This window comes from Chamaea fasciata, unplaced genomic scaffold, assembly GCF_029207755.1.
Source record: "Chamaea fasciata isolate MVZ Bird 193981 ecotype frontalis unplaced genomic scaffold, bChaFas1.0.hap1 SCAF_4, whole genome shotgun sequence".
NCBI classification, from domain to species: domain Eukaryota; kingdom Metazoa; phylum Chordata; class Aves; order Passeriformes; family Sylviidae; genus Chamaea; species Chamaea fasciata.
The window spans coordinates 15,859,666-15,865,665 of NW_027094089.1; positions in this window are offsets into that span (position 1 = coordinate 15,859,666).

The following is a 6,000-nucleotide window of genomic DNA, read 5'->3' on the forward strand; positions in this document are numbered from 1 at the left end:
CTAATGCGACCTTGGTGACCCAAGCACACAGGCACCCTGCCTCCCTGCTAAGGTGTTAGTAAAGAGACTAAAGCTATGCTAATAGATGAAATCAGAAGTGAACCACTTTCTGGTCCACCCCAGCTTGGACCTGAGGACATTAACTTATCTCTCAAAACCAATCAGCTGCCTCCACACTACCTACTGGCCCAAAATAATATTAACCACAGACTGTGTCAGAATGAAATCTGACAGAGCAGTAGATGGACTAGGCTCAATCTCACCTGTTGATTTAACAGCATGGGTGATTGCAGAATGGATTTTTTCTCTTGTGCCATGGCCTGATTAATCACAGAATCACAGAACCATATAGGTTGGAATAGATCTCTAAGACCATTGAGTCCAATGAAATTGTCTGCAATTGCCATTACAATTAGACTATAGTAATAATTGCAACATCCAGTCATTTCTTAAACACCTCCAGGGATCTTGAAGCCACCACCTTCATGGGCAGCCCATTCCAATGCTTGACTAAATTCTTCCAGATGTCTAACATGAACCTACTACCCCCACATAGCCTGAGGTTATGTGCCCTCATCCTGTCAATTTTTGCCTGGAAGATAGGCTGGCTCTATCTCCTCTCAGGGATTTCTAGAGAGCAAAGTGTCCCCTGAGTCGCCTTTACCCCAAACTGAGTCCCCCCAGCTTCCTCATCCACTCCTAACAGGACTTATTATAAAGACCCTTCCCCACTCTATCGCCCTTCTCTAGACAGGCTCCAGCAACCAAACACTTTTCCTGTTGTGAAAAGGTGGAGAAGGGAACGCAGCATTTGAGGTGTGCCTCACCAGTGCCCCCAGCACAGGGGGATGGACACTGTCCTGGTCCTGCTGGTCACACTATTGCTGGCACAAGCCTGGTGCCATTGGCCTTCTGGCCACCTGGGCACACTCCAGCTCATGTTCGGCCACTGGAAAACAGCACCTCCAGATCCTCTCCTACTCTGCAGCTTTCCAGCCACTCTGTCCCAGCCTGGAGCTGCAGGGGTTGTTGTGGCACAAAGAAAGGACCCAGCACCTGGCCTTGTTGAACCTCACACAACTGGCCTCAGCCCATGGATCCAGCCTGTCCTGACCCCTCTACAGAGTCTTCCTGCCCTCCCACAGATCAACGCTCTCACCCAAAGTCTCATGTGTGCAATAGTTCTGTTCTGGTCTCTCTGATGTGGGTTTGTTGGGTACTTTTGTGCAAAATTATGCAACATTTTAAAAATTCTTTAGTGTGGCAGAGAAAACTCTGATTCTTTTGTCTATCGTGATCTTCACAAGAAAGCCAGCAATGGTAGAGAGATTTCATCTTGTGACTTCTTCTCACCATGCTGTTTCCAATCATTGCACATTTGTCTTGTGCACCTTCCAGAGATTTACCTCACTTGCCCCTTGTCACTGGCCTTAAACTTCCCAGCTATTTTGCAAGATTTAAAGAACAGAAACCCCTGTTCAATATTATATTTTTGTGTGTTCTCTAATACTGAACTAAATGTTGAAATGTTATTCAAAATGCTATTCAGCACTATTAATTGAAAGAAGTATTTTACACATTATCTAATAAATAGACAATTATTTGAAAAATAAGTAAAAAATAAAGTTACAACAAACAAAGAACAGAAATTTACACACAGGCTGGTTTAAAAATGATAGGATTCAGTTGATTCTAGGTTTGATTTTTTTGGTTTTTTTCCCTCTTCTATTTAGGTCATTTGCCTGAACTACCACATATAAACAAGTTTTGACTTATTTTTTAGAAGCTACCTGCAATTATAAGATTTAAACTAATTTGTTTGTAGGACAGAAGCCTGCATCTAGTGAGAGGGCGATGTGTTTTTATTTTTTTTTAATGGGTTCAAGATACCACTAAAGATGTGTGGAGATTCTTTGCTTCAGAGTCCCTACATGTGTCAGTAAAATTTTGATTTTTCTTTTACAGATTCTGTGATCCTATCCCTACATTATTCCTCAAAGTAATTTTTTTTTTCACTCATGGCTTGTTCCTTTGTATTTTTTTTTTTTTTTTACTTTTCCTAATAACTCATCCTTTATGAAACCACAGACTACTCTCCCAAGAATATCTGAAAGAAAGAGGACTCATGGGTCAGAAGCACACTCTTGACATTCTACAATGGAGTGCATTAGGAAGCCAGAGTAATTTGGTTAGATGGCCCAGAAGAGGGAATATTCAAGCTTTAAATAAATACACAATAAAAATAGCACACTGTTACTATATGGTTACTGGACTGTAGCAGTAAATGAACTGAATAAAATTTTATGGCTTCTTAACATGCTGAGGTTTTGCAGTGTCGTCCATCTTGTAGCCTAACAACATTTCCCAGCCTGCTATCAGCGAAACTAATAGTGCGAATGGAAATTTTATGAAAAATGGGAAATCTACATTGGTTTTATATTGTGTCAGTAGAATGAATAAAGATCATATTTTGGCATTAATAGCTAATGGTAGAAAGTGTGGAGGGAGGGAGAAAGAAAGAATGGCTACATTTCATCTTTTGAATTGATGTTTTTTAAAGAGTTGGCTCTAATTATGATACTTGAATGTGATTATCATTAAGCTGATAAATTATTTAGTAAGAAGGTGAACAACGCGAAAAGATCATTGATGTATTCAAGCATCTCAGTTGTATTCCATAAGTCTCCTTGTGACTCCCAGACTGCTGTATTAATCACATGGATACCAAGATATGTTCTGTTATTATCTTTCACTGCAAGGTCAAGGTTTTGTACTAACATATTGTATGGGAAGGCATAGGTGGGGGAGAAGAAACCTCAAAATTATTAATCATACTGCAGAGCAACGATAACAATGGTTCTTTGCTGACTTAAAATGGATTCCTTAATGCCCCTCAAGCCAAGATGTCATAATGACCTCGCTTTCAGACCCCCTTAGACAGCACAGATAACATGTAAATTGGATCCACAGGAAACAGCAGGTACAGCAGTAACAGAGCAGCACTCACTCGAGTTCTGCTTCTGAGCAGCCACGAGCACAGCAGCATAAGTGTGGGAATGTGCTTCCAAAAGAGAGCTCTGGATGGACTTTGCTTAGGTGTCAGGAAAAAAAAAATAAAGAGCAAATAAAAGTGTGGATTTTTGGGGGCATTTTTGGTTGGTTTGGGTTTTTTTGTTGTTTTTTTTTTTTTGTTTGTTTGTTTGTTTTGTTGTTTTTTTTTTTTTTGGTTGTTGTTGTTGTTGTGGTGGTGGGTTTTTTTTTTTTTTTTTTTTTTTTTTTTAAGAGGACCTGAGCTCAATTCCCTTCTCAGGTAATGACAACCTCTTGAGTGAGCAGCACAAGCATGCTCTTTGATAATATACCAAGATGTTACTAGTAACACATCCATAGCTGCTAAAACACTGTATGTGCCAGAAACAACCCCAAATCTCATTTAAATCAGCTGTCTAAATACTCTTGTATTTAGCTTTCTTGTAATAAGTTTTTCCTAAAGGTTTGGTTCCTTGTATTAATTCTGACTGTTTCTTTAATAAAATAATTTGCCAAATGGTTAGAATACATCAAATTTTTTTTAAGATCCCAAGGGTTGAATCTTAAGTAGATTTTATTTATTTATATATCTGACATCAACTTTAAATGTTGATTAATAGGAATAGTGCCTATTTACATCGTGATGAAGACAAAAGATTGGTATCTTCTCAACTACATTATACTACTTAAAAGGAACTCACGGGGCTTTTATGAGACCCTTTTTAGTCTGCATGCTAACCAAGTAATCTAGGTAGATGTATCAATTTCCTTTGTACTGAAAAGATAGAGAAAAAGAGAAATAGAGACAGAGGAAGAGGATAAGAAGGAGAAAAATCTTGAGAATGGAAGAGGAAGAGAGAGGGAGAGGAAAAGAGAACGGCAGAAAAAAATAATGCAGATAATTCCAGAATACGACTATTTTCTTTCATATATCAATCACTGATTTGTGCATTACAGGTGTTTCTCTCACCAGTACCTGTGAAAGAAATATGCCTACCTATTAGTAGTTATAAAATCAATTAAAATAAATCCCATCTTAAGTGGCTTACTGTTGAACCCATCCTTCATCAAATGGTCTCAGCCATGACTAGTTGTGAAAATTTTACTCTTACCAGAAAATATATCAAGAGTTAATATGAATTTTTGAAGAAACACCACTTTTACTGAAATTACTTCAATAGATTTTTTTAAATAAAACTTCCTCTAGATCAATTTGATCTTCAAATATTTTCTGTAGTCTAGCGAACTGTATTTTATGCTCCTGTTCACTGCAATATTTTGAAATCTGAAAGAAAAGGCTTAGAATTTTTTTCCCCATTATTTTGCTAAGTCTCTTTTTGAGAAAAATGCAAAGAAACATTGTGAAATTATTTTAGTATTTCTTTTCTTCATTCAGGCTGGAAATTTTATTCATATTAAATTCTTAATATTTTTATTTTTCTCCGTTCCCCACAGAAAATCAGTTGATTTTTTTTTTATTATTTTTTTTTTTTTTAACATTTTGGACTTTTACAACATTTTATACTTTAGATATTGGCAGTATAATGTAAACAAAAACAGTGCACAATTTAGGGTAAATTTAAAAGATTTTATATTATTCTCAAGACTTTCATGCAGCATAACAGACACATACACGTCGTTTTGGCCCTGGGAAAAAGAATTACTTAGTTTTGAAGAAAACAAAAGTAATACTATTTTCCATATCACCAAAGCTTATGTATAAACGGTTAAAGTATCATATGCATTGTATGTCAGGGATTTTCTGGGAAAGCTAGCAGCACAGTAAAATAATTTATTCAATTGAATTTCAATATTTGTGAAGATTTTCTTACGCCATTCTTATGTAGCCATATTCAAAGGTTCTTTATTTATCATTAGAAAAATGATGCCTGCTTGAGCTTAATTAATTAGCTGCAGTTATTTATAAAACACATAATGAGCCTGCTTCTTTGTCTATATTTGCCTGGTGTGTTTCTTTGTCTATATAAGCAGAACAAAAACATAGTTTAGAAATTTTTGATCCTGTTTTAGTCAGGCAGAGGGATTTAATGATCCCCTCTGGAGTGACCTATGAAAATCTATGAATCCTGTTCTTGACTTTTTTTTTAGATTTAGTGACCTAGAAGATGTAACTTAGCACAAATCAGGTCTTCTGCCTTTCTCCAGCATTTCCCGTTTTGCTGGTGGTCAGTCAATAGACCTTCAGTTTTTTGAGGCTGTCTGAATGAAATAACATCTCAGAAATGGAAAACATTTCTGGCACAGTAGTGTAGAGAATAGGAATATATAGATATAGATATAGATATAGATATATAGATATATAGATATATAGATATATAGATATAGATATAGATACAGATACAGATACAGATACAGATACAGATACAGATATATAGATAGATATAGATATAGATATAGATATAGATATAGATATAGATATAGATATAGATATAGATATAGATATAGATATAGATATAGATATAGATATAGATATAGATATAGTAAGGGGTTAAATCTGCAAAGGGAAAAACAGTATTTGTGTCATGCCAGCAGCTGTGAACAAAATTAATTTGCCTCTCAAATATAGCCCCTAGGGAAGATCCTGGGAGTGTTACGTGAAATAGAAGGTTGTAAATATCCCAGAGACCTTATGCAATTTTAGGGCTCGTTTGAAATCAGAAGTGAAAACTAAGTAGTGCTAAAAGAGAATGAAACAATGAAATAAAAATATTTGAACTCCCCTTGTAGATTGTGTTTGGGAGGCAAAAGTCAGACATAACAGTGTTTTCATCCTCCTGCTTCAATTTTGATCTCAACTCTCCTCTGAGTTTTCCTCCATTCTCCACTCTCCTGTTAAACACAGGTGGGTTTTTGGGGGTTTTTTGTTTGTTGTTGTTGGGGTTTTTTTGTGTTTTGTTTTGGTTTTTTTTTACCTTTTCTACTTCAAATGCTATCTCCACATTTATCTTT